Source organism: Lynx canadensis, chromosome D2 (genome assembly GCF_007474595.2).
Source record: "Lynx canadensis isolate LIC74 chromosome D2, mLynCan4.pri.v2, whole genome shotgun sequence".
NCBI lineage: Eukaryota > Metazoa > Chordata > Mammalia > Carnivora > Felidae > Lynx > Lynx canadensis.
The window spans coordinates 47709407-47727883 of NC_044313.2; positions in this window are offsets into that span (position 1 = coordinate 47709407).

Genomic DNA, 18477 nt, shown 5'->3' on the forward strand with positions numbered 1-18477 from the left:
ACCATACATGTTGTGTTGAGAAAAAGCAGCTTGTAGGCCCTTCCCCCTTCCAAGGGACCCTTTCAACTTTCCAGCTGATCTTGATAGCTATAACCCCGAATAGGTCTTAGAAATGTCCGTATGTAACACGCTTGTGTTACTATCCTTGGCTTTTCAGTTTTAGATATTACCTACCCTACTCCCATACCCTGGAAGGTGACGATGTAACTTTTTTTTTTCATCTTTATCTTGTGTGAGAGAGCGAGCACATATGCACTGTATGCGCACACACACACACACACACATACACACACACACCCTCTGCCCCTGGCAGAGGGACAGAGAGAGGGGGACAGAGGATCGTACACAGGCTCCACGCTGTTCAGCAGGGAGCCTACGCTGGCTCGAACTCACGAATCGTGACATCATGACGTGAGCTTAAAGTCAGATGCTTAACCGATGAAGCCACCCAGGCACCCCACTCTATTTACTCCTATAGAAAACACTTGCCCCCCACCAAGCTCCCTCATCCTTCTCCTTTCCTGTATTTCCACTCCAATTACAGTTAAACTCTAGCAATGGCTAGAGTGACTTTCAGAGTTTACATTATCATGACCACTTCTAACATCAGGGAGAGCCATATAAATCATAATTACTTTTCCTGCACAACTTTTTGTTCTCTGGAGTTAACGATTCTCTTATTTTTCTGTTTGCTTAATTTCCTATAAATTTATCATAGTCAACCCCAAATTCAATGCCAGTTGTCCAAGTCTCCTCTCAGTAAGTTCACTAACAGCGATGTTCTGTTTGTATTTCTTCTTCCAGAAGAAAACTCTCCTGGAGCTTACGGAGCTGCTTCGATCTGGACTGGTACCCAGATTCCCTTTACCTCAATTTGGGACATAGCCCACGAGAAATCCAGTCTTTGCTCACCTTGGTGGAGAAAACTTTCAGTGCAAAAGGCAAGTTTTTTGAACCCTATATATCTGAAAACAGGTTTATCCTACCTTCACTCCTTGAACAAGCATGTGAACGGAATTGGGAATCAATTTCACAGAGAATGACAAGGCATCACTCCTACATCTTCTACATTCCAGCGTATTGAGAAGCCGTGAAGCCACTCAGGTTCCCCATCTGTGTGTCTAATTGCGTTTCTTTCTCTGTATGAATTGTAGGATCATCCCTTTCTCCCCAGCATACTGAAATTTCAGGGTACTGGTCTGGGTTCACCTTCACCCCTTGGTTCAACATCCAAGGAGTCCTTCCAATATGGAAACAATATCCGCCTAGGAAATTTTTTTCTTGATGATTTTCCCATTCGTACTTTTTTTCTCTGTTCTCTCTCTCTAACTCCTATTAGTGGATACGGAACCCTGTGTGATCCTTCGCTCTGTTATCCATCTCTTCATCTTTTTGTTTTCTGGAAGAACTCCTTCAACTTTATTCTCTAATTGGTTCCATGATATTGTTGTCCTGCCCTCATTTTTTAAACTTTTAATAATTTTGTTTTCAATATTTTTTTGTAGCGCCTGTTTCTTATACTTCATGGATACAAAATTTCTCTGATCTCTGAAGAAAATGTCTAATTTTTTTCAAAATGTTCTTCCCTCTAAATAGCAATGTTTCTTCCAAGTGGCCTGTTTTTTTTTCCTATTTGTTTTGCTTCCTTTCAGAAAGTTAGGCACCTTCTTCAGATGTTAATAATCCTTAGTAATCCTCATGAGGAAGAGTAAATGCCTAAAAACTAACTGGAAGCACTGAGTCCTGGGCAGGTAGTTTTTGTGAAGATGATCGGGCTGGCCATTTGCTGGGGAAACCTTGTGTTGGCATCGTTAATTCTTTCCTCTGCGGCCAGTCCAGGTTCCCCAGTGAGGGTCTCTTTTAAGCTCCTACCTGGAAGGAGGGGGGCTGGCTGTCATCAGTGTTTGAGAAGCCAAATGGAAGTAGAAGGCTGGGGAATGAATGTGGTCTCCATATGCACCTCCAGGAATACCTGGGGTTTTCACAGTTCCCTGGTTTTTCTTCTGCAGAATAAATCCCCAATTCCAGCTAAGGGAAGAGGGCATCACCAAACATCACGGAGGAAGGAAAGCAATCCAGGTATCCAACCACATCAGCCGCTTTCAAAGAATTCTTACATTTAGCCACCTCAGATGCTCCTCTGCACCACGCCCGAAAATAACAGTGTGGGTGGTGACACCAACTTCTCTCATTATTTTTTAATTTTTTTAATGTTTGTTTATTTTTGAGAGAGAGAGGGCACGTGCTAATGCCAGCTGGGGAGGGGTACAGAGAGAGAGAGAGAGGGAGGGAGGGAGGGAGAGAGAGAGAGGGGGAGAGGGGGGGAGAGAGAGGGGGGAGAGGGGGGGAGAGAGAGAAAGAGAGAGAGAGAGAGAGAGAGAGAGAGAGAGAGAGAGAGAGAGAGAATCCCAAGCAAGCCCAACACTATCAACACAAATGCCCAGCTCAGGCCTCACATTCACGAACCATGAGACCATAACCAGAGCCAAAATCAAGAGTCAGGCACTTAACCAACTGAGCCACCCAGGTGCCCCCCAATTCTCTATTTTAAACTGGGTCACTCATCCATTACTGGTGCTTGCAAATTGTTCTTCTTCTTGTTTCCTTTCTCCAATCCCTCCTATCCTCATATAGATTTTTTTAAAAATCCCCTTTATCTTAACTTTTGTGAATTCTACGATAAAGTAAAATTAAGCGTGTCCACTCGACCCCCAATTTTACCCATATGTGTAGGAAGACTTCAAAATATTTTTAGTTGCCATCTTTTTACTGACAAAGTGAAAAACCAGGAAGCGTAACTTACCACCGTATAAAGAAAGGGCAAAAGAAAACTTTGCAGATGTAACTAAGACTGACTGATCAACTGACCCTTAAAATAGTGAAATTATCAGAGTGGGTCCAATGGATTATGTGAGCCCTTAAAAACAGAGCTTTCTACCCAGCTGAGGGCAGAAGCAATCTGAAGGTTCCAAGCATGAGAAGGACACAGTACATAATGCTGGATCTGAGATCCAGGAGCCATGTGCACAGAGGCAGGAGATAAGGGTAGCCCTGGCTGAACCAAGCATGGAAGCAGGACCTCAGTCCTACAACAGTCAGGAACTGAATTCTGCCAATAACTGGAATGAACTGGACATTACGTTATTCCCCAGAGCTTTCCCCAGAAAGGAACGCAACCCTGCCAACACCTAGATGTGGGCCATGTGAAACCCTAAGCAGAGATCTCAGCTGAACTATGCTGTACTGGATAGCACTGTCCCATCCATAACCTGAGCTAGAAACCTGCCCTCCCACCCCACCCCCCATTACCCTTGCTGTCTCCTCTCTCACTCATTCTTCCGGTCAGCCATTCACCAAGACTCAACTTTTCCACCTGGCTTTCAAGTCACCGGCCCATGCCAGTGAAGGGCAGCCATATTACCAAGGGAAGCTGGGGGCCTGGCTGTATCTCCAAGTTGCACATCTTAAGCCTCAGACATTCCTACCCACCCGAGAAGAGAGTCCTCAGAGACCATTGGGTGCTGGGGAACATTCTCGGGCCAACGAAACAGGTAGGCCTAAGGTGACAAGTCAAGGATAGGAATGTGACTATGGAAGGGGAACAGGTTCCAGTGAGACAGAGTCACAAAGGCAGACCAGAGCAGGCTGCCTCATTGTCCACAAGAATGAACCTGTGACCTCAGCCCCAAGGCACAGCCACCCACTAAGGGGAGGAAGGCTCAGATTCCACGGAGCTCACGTCTCGGAGTCACCCTCAGGGTCAGAAGTGTCCTCTGTCCTACTCTACTTAGGACCAACTCCTCATGCCAGGGTCCTGCCAGAACAGTGCAAACTGGACACATTGGCAGCAGCCATCAGAGGTATCCAGAAGTCTGACTCTTCCTCCAGGGGAAGACACTACAAAGTCACACAGGGGTAAGGGTGGGCCCCCTCCCTTTACCATGGCATCACACAGCACTGAGCCCCTGGCACACAGGTGGGGAAAGGGAGATTCCCAGAGTTCGTAGACCAGAGGCCCAAGGGATGGCCTCCACGTGGAGGTCCAGGAAGCCTAGGCTACCAGCTCTGAGCCCCAGCAGGCTCCCTCCCCCCCACCACCCCCCCCCCCCCCCCCCCCCCCCCCCCCCCGCCACGGGCCTAGGGTTCTAAGCGCTAGTTTCCTGTATGAAACCTTGAACTTAGCAAACAGCATTATGAGTTTCCACCACCAAACACCCACAACCCAAATCCTGCTGAGTCTAAGGAGGCCAAGGGGCCTCCTCGTTGATCTGGTGAGGAGGAGACCTTTGTCTACACCAGTGCTGTTGCTGGGAAAGAAGCAGAGGGAGGGTACAGAAGTGGGTCAAAGGAGGGAAGCAGGGAGGCGAGGGCTCAGCGGGAAAAGTGCTGGGCCTGGAATGGAGTCACCTAATCCGATGATTTCAAACTTACTATTTTATTACTTTTTAAGCTACAGGAGCTTCTGTTCAAAGAAATTCTGACCCAGAAACCCAGCATGAAGACAGGCAGAGCAGGTGCTTGTCTCAGGTGTCTGGGAAGAAAGAGGAGGTTCCGTGAGGAGCACACTTGAAAATCATGGGTCTCGTCCAGCTGATCCCAGATTCCAAGAATATCAGAATCACTCAAGGAGCTTTTTCCAAACTGCACAGGGAGACTAGTTCAATAGAAGTGTGGCAGACCTAGGAATTCACATTTTTAAGAGCTGTCCTTCAAAGCAGTCAGTTTGGAGGAACTCTCACTGGCAAAATCTGGAAGAATCTGAGCATCAGAATAAACGATAATAGTAATGGATTTTTAATTCGTTGAGTAAAATAAGAATCCTTGAGTCCACTCTGATATATATAAATGGATAAATAAACAAGTGGAGAAGAGAAAGCTCTTTTTTTAAAATAAAAAAAAATGGTTTGTTTTTTTTAATTTTTTTTTTAATTTTTTTTTTTAACATTTATTTATTTTTGAGACAGAGAGACAGAACATGAACGGGGGAGGGTCAGAGAGAGGGAGACACAGAATCTGAAACCGGCTCCAGGCTCTGAGCGTTAGCACAGAGCCCGGCCGGGCTCGAACTCACGGATGGTGAGATCATGAGCTGAGCTGAAGTCAGACACTTAACCGACTGAGCCACCCAGGTGCCCCAATGCCCAATTTCAATTTTAAATTTTTTTTTAATGTTTATTTATTTTTGAGAGAGACAGAGACAGAATGCAAGTGGGTTAGGGGCAGAGAGAGAGAGGGAGACACAGAATCCGAAGCAGGCTCCAGGCTCTGAGCTGTCAGCACAGAGCCCGATGCGGGGCTCAAACCCACGAGCTGAGAGATCATGACCCGAGCCAAAGTCAGATGCTCAACCAACTGAGCCACCCAGGCGCCCCTAAAAAAGGTTTTATTTTTACGTAACCTCTCCATTCAATGTGGGGCTCCAACTCACAACCCGAAGAGTTCAAGAGTCACATGCTTAACCATTCAAATGAGCCGGCCAGGTGCCCCAAGAAAGCTCCTCTTTAGCAGTATGCCAAATGACAAATGCAGAAGGAATTAACGGAATTAAAATATCACCATTTGGCAACCATGACATAAAGATCTGTCAAGAATCTTCCATCAAGGATCATCAGTGGGTTCTTTTTTGGTCCGTTCCAGATGCTGCAACAAAACAGCACAGGCTGGGTAGCTTATAAAGAATGGAAATTTAGGGGCGCCTGGGTGGCTCAGTTGGTTAAGCGGCCGACTTTGGCTCAGGTCATGATTTCGCGGTGCGTGAGTTCAAGCCCCGCATCAGGCTCTGTGCTGACAGCTCAGAGCCTGGAGCCTGTTTCAGATTCTGTGTCTCCCTCTCTCTGACCCTCCCCTGTTCATGCTCTGTCTCTCTCTGTCTCAAAAATAAATAAACATTAAAAAAAAAAAAAATTAAAAAAAAAAAAAAAAAGAATGGAAATTTATTTCTCATGGTTCTGGAGGTCCAAGATCAAGTACCAGTATGGTCGAACAAGGGCCTTCTTCCTTTCTAGTTCAAAGCTGATACCTTTTCACTGTGTCCCCTACATGGTGGAAGGAGCAAGGGAGCTCTGTGGTGTCTCTTTTAAGGGTGTAATCCTCTTGAGGATGGAGTCCTCATGACCTAAGCACCTCCCAAAGGCCTGCCAAATCGGACATTAGATTTCAATATGTGAATTTGGGGGATACCAACACTCAAGACGGTAACAGGCTCTAAAATCAGTTGATAAAAGTTTGATGAGAAACAACATGTTTACATTATCTCAAGCATCTCCCCATAGGACACTTATAAATTACAGAGAACATAATAGATAACTCAGCAGTGGAGAAACCCAGCAGATAGTACCTTGTTAACTAAGTCATCACTTTTTCCTCACCAGTCATGAGTCAAGCCAACATCCATCCGCCTGAGGGGAAACACTGAGAAGGACACCTCATTCCTGTGGTATTCCTGATGAAAATGCATAACATGGGTCCAATCATAAGGAAGAATCCAAGAAATTCCAATTAAGGGAGATTCCACAAAATACGGGCCTCAAGTCAAAGCATGGAGCTTGTGGCCATTTCCCTTAAAAAACAAACAAAAACAAAAAACCACAACAACAACAAAAAAAGAAATAAAGCAATAGCACAGAAAGCAGTCTGGGGCCCCGAGATCTTGAACATGATTCATCAGGCATTCATCAACTACAGGACACCATCGAGGTGGTGCAGGCCCACCCAGGTGAGGCGGGACTTAGTCCACCCACAGCTGCTGCCCCCCGCACTTCTCAAAAAAGCTAGGTGCAAGAGGCCTGGCACTTTCCTGCCTTCTCAGTTGCTCTGCCCTCTGCCAGGGAAGGTGAAGCTGCCGGCTCACAGGATGTGTGGGCGGGGGGGGGGGGGCCTGTGCCCCACGATCATCACGGCAGACCTATTTCTGAAACCCTAACTGCATTTGAAAACGCCTACACCCAGAAGCGGTTGCACACAGATGTGGAGAACTGGGCCCAGTCACAGAGACCATCTTCAACAGTGGACAAGAACACCAGGAGGCCAACATGCTGGGCCCTCTGTCCACTGTGAAATTCTCAACTAAGGGCCTGAGGCAAGGGCTCCCCAGACTGAGGATGAGGTGGCAAGCAATCCATCAGTGCACAAACTCGCTAGGTCCAGTCCCTCCCGGTGAAAAGGCTTTTGTTGTGGGAGACACAACACCTCGGACTTGATTCTACGTGTCTGGACACCTGCTGCGTGCGGGCACCCCGAATGAGGCCCGTGGGGGTGAAGAGCTCACAGTGGGGCGGGTGTCTGACCTCAGGGGACTCCGGGCCACACTTCCTTCTACCAGGGACACACTTCCTTCTACCAGGGACGGAGTGAGTCAGGTAGGTGCTGGAGGGCAGGATCGTGCACAGGAAGGAAGGACGAGGTGGAAGCTGGTCAGGAAAGGCACCACAGAGCTGGTGGTTTCATCGTGACGACAGGAGGGCTCCACATCTAGACAGTCACCAAACTTGCCCTGAGACGGGGACACCACAACCGCCACGCAACACAGAGCGACCAACTGTCTCTCACCCCCAAGACTGTCCGAGGCGATTATCAACACAAGCCCCAGGTGTGTCCCCAGCTCTGGGCCAGGCCCTGCAGATGGGATCAAGACACGCCAGAGCAGCTGCCCCTGCAGAGGGGAAAACAGTTGGGCCCTGCACGCCACAGATGTTCCGCGTGATGAGTGAGTCCCCTCGCAGGGAGAAGTCCACTTTCTGCTCCATAACGGAGTCTCCGGCGCCCTTAGGGGAGCTGCTCCAGCACGCTGCAAAGATTGACCTGCGCGTCCCAATGCAGACCTGAAATGTCTCTTGGAGTCTGCCCCACCCCACACTGCGCTCCCCCAACAAAAACTATGTAAGAGAACTCCGAATGACACACACTGCCTCCTTTTCCTCCCATTTTCCATGCCTGAAACACAGAAAGATTGTGTTTCTAAAATGTTAAAAAAACCCCTCTACGCAAAATTGCACAGCCCACGCTACAGTATGCAGTGTTTTAGACGACCAACCCACTTCTCTCCAAGGACAGCACTGGGAGCACCCCGTAATCCTGCTCCCGGCAGGGAACGCTCCAAGGCCAGGGCAGAGCCCTGGCTTCTGGCCTCCTCCCAGCAATGCAAACAGCCGGGGAGAAAGGTTCACAGAGCAAAGAAAAACAAAACAAACTTCCCAAACAAGCTAAGAAAAGTGAAGCCTGATAGAAAAAATAAATAAATAAAACGTCATGCATTGAAAACATAAAGAGGAAAGGAATGGAGGGGTGGTGGGAGGAGAGATTTCTTTTTTAAAAAAAATGCAAATCAATGGTGGGACACTGCTGAAAAGGCTGAGAGGGGTCTGAGATCAGCGCTCAGTCCCTACAAACGGAGTCCCTGAAGGCCAGGGGGGGCCCCATCAGGCTGTGCAGGGAGCCCATTCTCCCCCAACCCAGCAGCACTCACCCCCACACACCCCACCAGAACACAGGAGGTGGGCAGGCGATCCTAGCGACATCAGGAAGGCCAGATTCAACTTTTCTCTGCTACAAAAAAAAAAAATTTATAGTCCCCTTTACTGGAGTACTGCTTTTAAACTTCGACATCACCAAAACATCTTTCTGTGGATGTTTTGTGTTCTACAAGAAAACATTTACAACCTGATTCTGATCCTGTCGTCCAGCTGGACAGAGCGGGCGGGGCAAGTGGGCACCAGATGGCTGAGAGAGGCTCCCTGCCACCCTTTCACAAAGGAGGGCTCCAATTACCCCCTGGGCTCTGTGCCCCAAAGATGACCTCGCCAGCAAGCTTGGGGGAGGTGCCCACAGCTGCCAGCCGAGGGAGGGGGGGCTTCTCGGGGCCCCAGCCCTCCCTCTGAGACACCCCCCCCCCCCCCGCTTCCGCCGGCCTCCCCAGCCCGGCCTCCCCACCCCGGCACCCAGGGATACCTCCGGAAAACTGCACACCCCAGATGGCAGGAGCTGGGGAGTCGGAGTTGCCAGACTCGTTTCAAGTGGACAACTTTCAGGAGGGCAAGAGGGTGAGGTCTGCAAAACCACAAAACAGACTAAGGAAGGTGCTAGAGGCAACAGGCAGGCGGAACAAAGGTGTCTGAGCCAGGGCTTCTCAAACTTGAAAGTGTATGCAAATCACCTGGGAATTTGGTTAAAATGTTCAAGGCTGCCTCTCAACAAGCTCCCAGGTGCTGCCACTGCGGCCCAGAGACAGGCCTGGGGGCCGTGCTTTGAACAGAGAGGGTGTGAGGTGCCCATCAGAAAGCCACAGCACTCAAGAAGAAAAAACAACCATTAGGGCAAGTCCGGGGAAGAGAGCCTGGCCACCTTTATTGGGAGTATGTTTTCCGGGGACACGTCCGCGTTCCTGGAGCAGTGCGTTAATTCTGCGATTTGTGCGGTATTTCAGTGCATCCCCCCTGGATCTGCACAGGTTATTTATTCCCATTTCACAGCTGTGGAAGCTACGCTAACCAAAGGACTGGGTGAAGCCGGACTCCCTGCCTCTTGGGCGTCGACCAAGACCGAAGGCCTCCTGTGACGCAGGGCATAAACACAGAGCCTAGGGCAGTGACACAGAGGCTGATCCAGGCGTGGCAGACAATGGGAGGAAAGCCACCGGGCCGGCAGGCACAAGAGGCCCAGGGGATGTTGGCTGGGTGGGGAAAGGCAGATAAAGGGCCAGGAACCAAACCCTAAAGGGGGCACCAGTGAAAGGGTGGTGTCGCCTTCTGGAATCTACAACAAAATAAAAGCAAAATTTAAACCTAGCCGCCCCCCTCCAGATGAGGAAAGGGGATATTTACGTACAGAAGGTGTCTCTATCTCAAGCGTTTTGTTTTCACTTTTATTTTTAATTTTTTTTAATGTTTGTTTATTTTTGAGAGCGAGCACGAGCAGGGGAGGGGCAGAGAGAGCAGGAGACACAGAATCTGAAGCCAGCTCCAGGCTCTGAGCTGTCAGCACACAGCCTGAACTGTGAGATCATGACCTGAGCCGAAGTCGGAAGCTCAACCAACTGAGCCACCCAGGCACACTGTTTTTACTTTTAACAGGCTGGCCCCATTGAAGGGAAGGTCAAATGAAAAGCGTAACTTTCCTCCTCCCCCCCCCCCCCCCCCGCAACTCCTCTTTCACTGAAGGGATGTGGCCCTTCCAAGAGAAGAGTTACTCCCGCCCATGCCACACCCAGCCCCTGAGAACTGACAGTGTAGGGCAGGCCTCAGGGTGAGTGGGTTTCCCTGTGAAAAACGATGGACATCTGTGGGGTGACTCCCTCAAGAACCTAAGGAAGAAATGGCCTCCTTAATTCCATTGGTAACATTTCTTCCCCAAAAGATCCCGAGTTGGCAAGAGGGGCTCTCAAGGTAGTGAGCAGCCACTTTGGATTTAGATTCAAAGAATTCAAAGAGTCACAGCTAAAAGTTTCCAAAGTTCATCTGTGCAACCCTTCCATTTTCCAGAGACAGGCACCCATGGAAATGAATTGCCAAGGTCACCTCGGAAAGAAGCCAGTGGCACAGGTGGGACTCAACCCCAGCCTTCTACCTCCATGTGCTTTTTCCAGAGCACCGTGCCCCAATCATGAGCTTTCCCAACCCTGCCCGGGTCCAGCTACCGGAAAAGCAGCGCCTGTGTTTCAATGCATTTGAAAGTTAACTTCGCTCTTTTTTGCTGAGTCTTGTACAACATTTGCTAAAATGATACTCCAAAGTGCAACCCTGTCCAGGGCTGGAACTCACCTCCTAAGTTGTGAGACTTGGCTAATGAGGGACCGAGCAGAATCTGCCACCCCGAAACTTGCCTCTTTGGCATAAGGATTATCTTGATCTTGTTATTTTTTTAAGAACAGCAGGCACAGGAGAAGAGCTGAAAACCGGAATAGAAGTTACCGAAGGGAAATTTACATTTACAAGGGAAATCTCCATTTGGAAGGGTGTTTGCTCTCAGCACCAGGAAGATAAAGGTGACACTAAATCACAAGATATTCCTTATCAAAGGAGACACAAACTTAAATCTGCATAACAACCTTACCCTGTTTCCAGGTCTTCCCCACCCAACCCCCCCCCCCACCACACACACAACACCCCAGTCCCAACAATCTTTCTTGTGTCTTAAGCTGAAAAAGGTGATGGCATGGGCCATTTCGGGAAGTTCCTCAAGTTTTCCTGGATCTCTCATGCATGCAGGAGGTGGACATGTTACTAAACTTGTTGTTTTTCTCCTGTTAATCTGTCTTTATTACAGGAGGTCTCAGCCAAGAACCATGAAGGGCAGGGGGAAAATTACTTTTCCTCCCTACAATTAGCCAGGCTGATCTCAAGGATGGATGGGTTTTGAAAGGGTAAAATAAAATACTAAAACAAAGAAAAACAGAGAAAGTTACTAGCGCTCTACTCAGCCAGGTCTCTACTTCAAAGACAGGTGACTATTACAGATTCTGGCTGTGGTTGAGTTTAGAAAGCAGGAAATTTCTGGTTTGGGGTGGGCACAACTCCAGGAACAGGTGCCAGGGAGTAGCCCTCAGCTCTGCCTGTTACTCCACACGTGGGTGAGACCAGCCCCCCAGGAGGAAGCTTATTGTGCCAACCAAAAACTGGGGGAGGTGAGACACAGGGACAAGGGACAGGTCCCCTCAATTGGGAGAAAATCCCCACAGACATACAGAGACCAAAATAAAAAAAACTCTCAACCACCCCCTGCCACTTAATGCCAAGAGCTCTTCCTCCACAGACTTCATCACAGGGTGCCAGGAGGTAAAGGAGGACCATACCTGGTACCTGGAGTAGCTTTTTTCTGCCAAAGACCAGGAGGCTAGCATTCCCAAGGCGCTGTGTGTTCTCTCTTCCCCTCTCTCACACCCGCAGTGGCCACAAAACAGGTGGGAACCTCTCAGTCCCCACTGTACAAGTTCACCATGATACTGATCCAGTAAGAGGCGGTGACCTTCTCTAACCAAACAGAGATCTCAACACCCCTGGGGAGACAGGGGTGCAGCTGGAGGAACTGAGGTGCAGCCAGGGGATTGAATGCCTTTGGCTCAGTGGAAAGACTCATGTCGTAAGGGCTTCCGCTGGTGCTGCACACCCACCGCCTGCCGCCGGCTGCCTGCCCAGCCTTGCGCATGCTGAGATTCAAGAGTCCGGAGACGGCAAGAACAAAGGAAAATGGCCGTGGCTCAGGCAACGTGAAGGCTCCAGGCCAGCCGGCTAGCAAGCAAGCTTTTCTGCATCTGAGTACTCCAGGGAGGAACAGGGGACACTGGGCCGAGCACTGAGGTACAAAGGAGAGGGGAGCCTTCGAGACTGACAGCATCCCAGGGCATGCACCTGACCCCCCATCCAAGGGCACAGCTGGGCCAGCAGAGCTCAGGCAGGACCCACTCCCAGAGGCAGCAGGCAGGCAGGCAGGCGGCTGATGGGACAGCGAACCAGGCATCCCCCACTCCTTGCCCAGCTGCTCAGAACTCTTCCCAGGGGAAGGGAAGGGTTCGGGGGAGACTTGAGAGAGGGGAATGGAGATCCTGATGGAGGTACCCAGGAAGAGCAGGGGCCCATCCAGACCTCCAGGGATGGCGGGGGGTGGGGTGGGGGGGAGGGCTGGAGGGCAGGGAGCGCTGGGAGAGGGCAGAGTCCAGGCTGGGCAGCTCAGCCAGCATCACAAAACACAAAAGGGGTCCGGAGTGGCTAAGATCGGTCTACCAAAGACTTCTGTGAGCATAATGGGCTCCTGCTGCCAGCAACAATAGCAGCCCTGGCCACCCCCTCTCCTCCTCCCCTCCCCTGCTCAAAAATTCACAATGGGAGGCAGCAAGGAAACCAGGGCAGAGCCTGTGAATAGCTCCACTGTCAGGCCCCAGGCCCCCCTCCTTAGCCCTACAGGTCAGCCCTAGCTGCCACCCGGCCCACAATAGGAACTTCTGTGCTGCCCAGGCCCCAGAGCCCCATACCACAGAGCTGTGGGCATGGAAAGCTCTGGACTTCTCATAGGGGCAGCAAGTAATAGCAATGGTGAGAGAGACGGGGCAGGGGCACAGGCATCCAACCCACCAGATCAGGGTCACAACAGCCACCTTTCTATTTAGGGAGGGCTATCTGCCAGCCAGCCCTAAAACTTCCCCACTTCTAGCCCTGCCCAGCCAGAGCGACAAAGGGAAAAATTGTGGTCACTTCGGAGGCACACGGTGGCCACGTGGATGGGGAAACAGCCAGAGAGCTCCCAGAACTCCCAGGAGGATGCCAGGGGATGGCTCCCACGTGCACCGTCTCTCATATTCCGCCCTCCCTCTCCCCAACCCAAGCCAGTGGAAAACACTCAGCTGCCCTCACCACCCCCCCCCCACCCTCTGCTTCTGCTCTGAAAGGATGGCAACTGCTCCAAAGAGAAAGCCCATCTATTATGTACACCAGGTGCCTTACACATAGGCCTTTAAAATCACAGGGTGGACGAAGCTGGGGCTGCAAAGCAGGTAGGAGACGGGGATCCCAGAGCCACAGAAAGTCCAAGGAGGCCACGACAGGATGCCTGACCCTCACAGCAACCCCCAAAACTGAGGGAGAAAGCAAATGCCCAGCCCCCGCTGGCTTCTCAGCCAAGACTCCAGGCTCACGCCCCCAGCCCCCCACCCAAGTCCCGCACACTCCTGGGCCTGGTCATACCCCACATATTCGAAATCTCTCCTCCCTCCCCAGACCTCATCTGGCACTGGCTGCCTCCTCAAACTCTTGTATCACACTTTTGGGCGCGCACAGGGCACAGCCAACGGACGCAAAACAACAGGTGCTCCGTGGAGGCTGGATAACCTGAGCTGAACCAAAACAGACTGCAGTGGAAACCAGGACACCAGCACCCCAGCTCTCCCCTCCAGCCCCGGACTCTGTCTGCAGAAGTAAATACAAGATCCCTCCGAGAAAGAAAAACTGGGAAAACCTTCCTTCCCCCCCTCTCCCCGAATCAAAACAACATGCTTCCTTTCTTGTTAAGCAACCCAGTGCCTAGACTCCTCCTCCAGTGGCCTATTACAGACCTAGGAGCATGTGCAAGGCATTCCTGCAGCTCGGCTTCTAGAAGCCAAATTGGTACTGAAAGCAACCTCAATGTCCATCCATAGGAGGCTGACAAAGCAAATCACGGTTTACCATGCAGTGAAAGAACAGGTCGCTGTTAAAAAGAATGGACTAAAGCTACACTTTAGAGTAAAATTCACAAAGTACAGAACAGAGGAATTAGCATACCAGCAAGGGGATAACGGAGGGAGGAGGACAGGCACGCTCGCCTAGGCACCCAACATGTGACAGAGGCCTCAAGGAAGCAGAACTGAAGAGGTCAGGCATGGAAATGCTCATTTTCACTGTATATCTTTATGTGCTTTTTTATCATGTATACATTTAACTAAAAGTTAAACTTAAATTGACATTTAAAATCCCTAGGGGTGCCTGGGTGGCTCATGTCGGTTGAGAGTCAGGTCATGATCTCATGGTTGATGAGTTCGAGCCCCACATCAGGCTCTGTGCTGACAGCTCAGAGCCTGGAGCCTGCTTCAGATTCTGTTTCTCTCTCTCTCTGCCCCTCCCTCACTCATGCTCTGTCTCTGTCCTGTCTCAAAATAAAATAAACATTTAAATAAAATAAATAAATACATACATACTTACATACAATCCCTGAAGTTTGTGGCTGTAGCCACACACACACACAACTCACACTCACACATGGCACCTGTACCTCTCCCTGCATGCAGCTTCTGGCATCTCCCTAGAACAAGGGGCTGAGGAGCAAAGTAGGGGAAGGGGTGCCAGCGTCTGTGATCCAGAAAGAGTAGCACCACCTCAGAGAACTCCCTGCTCACTACTCTGCCCCAGGTCCCCACATACATACAAGCTTTCCAGGAAGACCAAGAGCAGATTCTGACAAAGGCAGGAAGGAAACCAGAGGTTATTCCACAAGGAGGGCCACCTGTAGGCAGGTGCACTCTGCTGGGTGAGACCGTAAGCCCCCAAGCTTCAGGCCTGTGCCCGGAGGAGGCTGAACCGCAGGCATCCCAGGCCTCCAGCACGGACCCTTCTCCAGGGCCCTCCCCAGCCATCAGTGAGGCTCAAGATCCTAGGGTTACGAACCCATACCAATTTTGGCAGTTAAAGAAAGCTATTGTCAAACAGATTTCTAGGCCTGCCCAACTCCAAGTACAGGCAAAAACAGTTTCTCCAAAATCCCAGCTCAAAAACCCCAATCCCTTAGCTACTAAACCATATATTAATATATATATAATATATATATATATATATACCTTTCAGGAATAGGAACTGCAAATGGAGTCGTGAGATAGGTTTGTACATTTTATTCTTACTAGAGGGATACATATATGTTGTTTAAAAGCCTCCTTTAACTGCTTGTCAATAAATACCCTGCACTCAGAAGCGCTGATGTATTTCCTCCAAGTGATTTTCCCCCTGAGGAACAATATAATAGCCATCCCAGTCTCTCCTGCTTCTGAAGGGTATGACACAATGCCTACTGGCCAGACCATTTGGGTGAGACCATCTGGAAGGCAGGGAGTGGTTCGTGAATGGAACTCTTTCTACCTAGCAGAACTAGGCCCCCACTTAGTGCCACCACACCCCCGGCCACCACAGCAAAGATCTCCTGTTGGCCTCAAGTTCACAGACTACCCAGGCCACAGAGAAAGAAGGCTGGAAAGAGGGGAAGTATGTATGTTTGGCTCCCCTATCCCATAAGACGCTCTCCAATGGCTGCTCAGTGTTCATCTGTAGCCCCCCAACCAGAGATTACAAATGAGATTTCACAACGAGCAGAATCAGGCTGGCACTTGGAGCCCTCAAACCTCGGCTGCTAGGAAACAAGTCCCCGCCCCTGTCGATGAGCCCGGAGCAACTCCTCGGCAGCTCTTTCCCCGAAATGCTAGAACCCTCCATCAGACCAAGACCAGCCTCTGCCAGACCTCTGCAACCATCTTCCTGCATGAGTGGGCAAGGCCCCACCCCGAAGCAAGCACTGATGCTCAACAACCAAATCCTGCAGCATCTGCACTGGCACCTGCCCCACTACCTCACCTGTCTTCCCACAAGAAAGCGGTTCGGTTCAGGGCTACCCTCACCCAGAGGGGCCCTGGGCCACCTCTGCACCTGGGTACACACCACGCCCTCCTCCTGGCTCCCCGGGGAATGAAATCCCCACTGCTACCACCGCAGACTCTGTTGTCAACATGCCCCCTCAAAATGTATCCATATTTATACCATTACTTCTATTTCACGGGAAGAGGAGAGACATCGACTGCGGCAGGCAGAACGAGGAAACAGAGCCAGCTTCTGGCCTGGAGCCGTCAGGACGGAGAAAGGCCCCCGAACCCACAGCCAAGAGGTTTTCTTCACACACCCTTCTTACTCACAACAGCAGGTGGCCTCCTTCCTAAAAAGTTGGCTGTTGAGATAGAAGGTCCCCCAGGAGTAGAAGACGCACCAAACAAGCTCATCAGTGTGAGGACTGACCAAGTAGAGAGGAGGGGCAGAGAGAAAGCAAGGAGCGTCACACACGGTTGGCTGGTTGCAGGGACGGGAAGGCCTTAAACAGGGCGAAGAAGGCTGGGGGCTCCCACCCAGAAGCCCCCAGTACACAGCCCAGGCAGGGAGAGGAGACCTGCCCCCCTTCCCCCCCCCACCCCCAGCAGCTCCCTGGACCCAGCTCAGACAAATGAGGCAGCCCAGTCCCTAGGCCCAGAGGAGGGTGATGCACAAAGCTGTCAGACTGGTTTGCCCAGGATGGAGAGAGCAAGAAATACAAGGTACGGAGGCCAAGAAACAAGAGTCAAACAGGGAGGGTTGTCGGGGAGCCAAGGGGCTGTGGTCTGGCACCCAACAGGTCTGGCAACAGGAGACAGTAGGGGGGGCGGGGGCCCACAGGGAGCCCAGCTCCCGGGTCTACACTATTTCCTGGGTGCTCAGGGGCAGTCCAACAGGCTGAGAGGGAGGAGCCAGCAGTTGCTGAAAAAACTCGGTTTCTGGAAACAAGGAGAGCCACCGCTCCTGAGAAGTAAGTGGGAAGAGCGGGAAGCTCAGGCCGGGCGGGAACCGGGAGCCGGACCAGGGACCGCACGCGGGCTGCTGCAAGCCTCAAACACGGACGCACAATCTCTCCTTGACCAGACTTAGGCTCTTCCGAGCCCTCCGCTCAGCCAGGTCCGGACTGGGGCTTCCATCTCCGTCCAGTTTCAGCAAGAATCCCGCTGGGTCCGTCTGGCCAGAATCCCCTGCCCTCCGTGTCTGACCAGTTCCTCCTCTTCCAATAACCCTCAGGTAACAGCTGACCCCCTAGCCGGCCTTCAGCAGAATCCTGAGGTCTGTTAGCAAACCCCTAAGGCAGAAGAAGTCCTTCTGTCTGCTGCAAGTCCTACATCAAGTCTGCTTTACTGTCTTAAAGTGTCAGAATAATTATTTCTTTAACAACATGGAGCTCCAAATCTTCCTGGTCCCCAAACGGGGGAACCACTCGGTCTGGGGCTGGGGCGGGCCTCCCCCACCAAGCTCCAGGGACAGGCCCGTCTGCCTGGCCTAGGGGTAAAGGCCTAAAATAAGACAGCCAATCTGCAGGCTGGTTAGACGTTAGGGAGGTCTCTTCACGGCAACGGTCACTCAGTGGGCAACCAGAGCCTCTCCTCGGAGCAGTTGGCAGCGGCCGGGAGGCCCCAATCTGAAGCTGAGGTGGCTCTTTTCCTTATGGCCAACTTTCGGAGAAGCCCAGGTTTCCTCAGGCACCCCGACGGGCTTCTGAAGCTTGAAGCACAACACCCTGCCTTGGGACCGTGCATCCTGGCGCATCCTGTGGCCCTCGGGCCTCTCAGGCTTACCACTTGCCACTCAGACCTCGGGATGCAGAGGAAAGAGATTCAGAGGACACTTGGTTGATTCCAACTGCTGCTAAGGACTCTCTCCTGGGTGTCACCACTAGGAATTCCTCAAAGCCTCTTTTTTTTTCAAAGCTCTCTGGGCCCTGCAGAGTAGCTTGGCACAGACACCAGCAGCGGGGACCCTCAGTCAGGGAAAACCCAGAGAGGTCACCAAACCTCTCTCCTCAGGCTCGAGCCCTGCCCGGTCCCTGTCCTGGTCCACCTCTCCCCAACCCACAGCCCTGCGGGAAAGCCCAGCCTCAGCTCTGCCAAATTCCAGGAAACACAGTCTCAGGCAGCAACAGGAGCTCACCTCTCACCCAGGATCCCGGGGGCCGCTGTAGAGCCAACTGCCATGACTCTCTGCCACACAGCACAGGCTGACAGACCCCCAAGGAGAGAGGGGCCAGTCCCTCCAGTTACCTAGCTGATGGACGCCAGGATTCTAAGCCTTCTCTCTGGCTGCTCAGCAAGGGAAGCAGAACAGACAGACCTCAAGAAGTGAAGAGTTTAATCCCAGCCTGCCCAGGCCCACTTAAGCTCGGCTTACCAGGCCTCCAAGAGAAAAA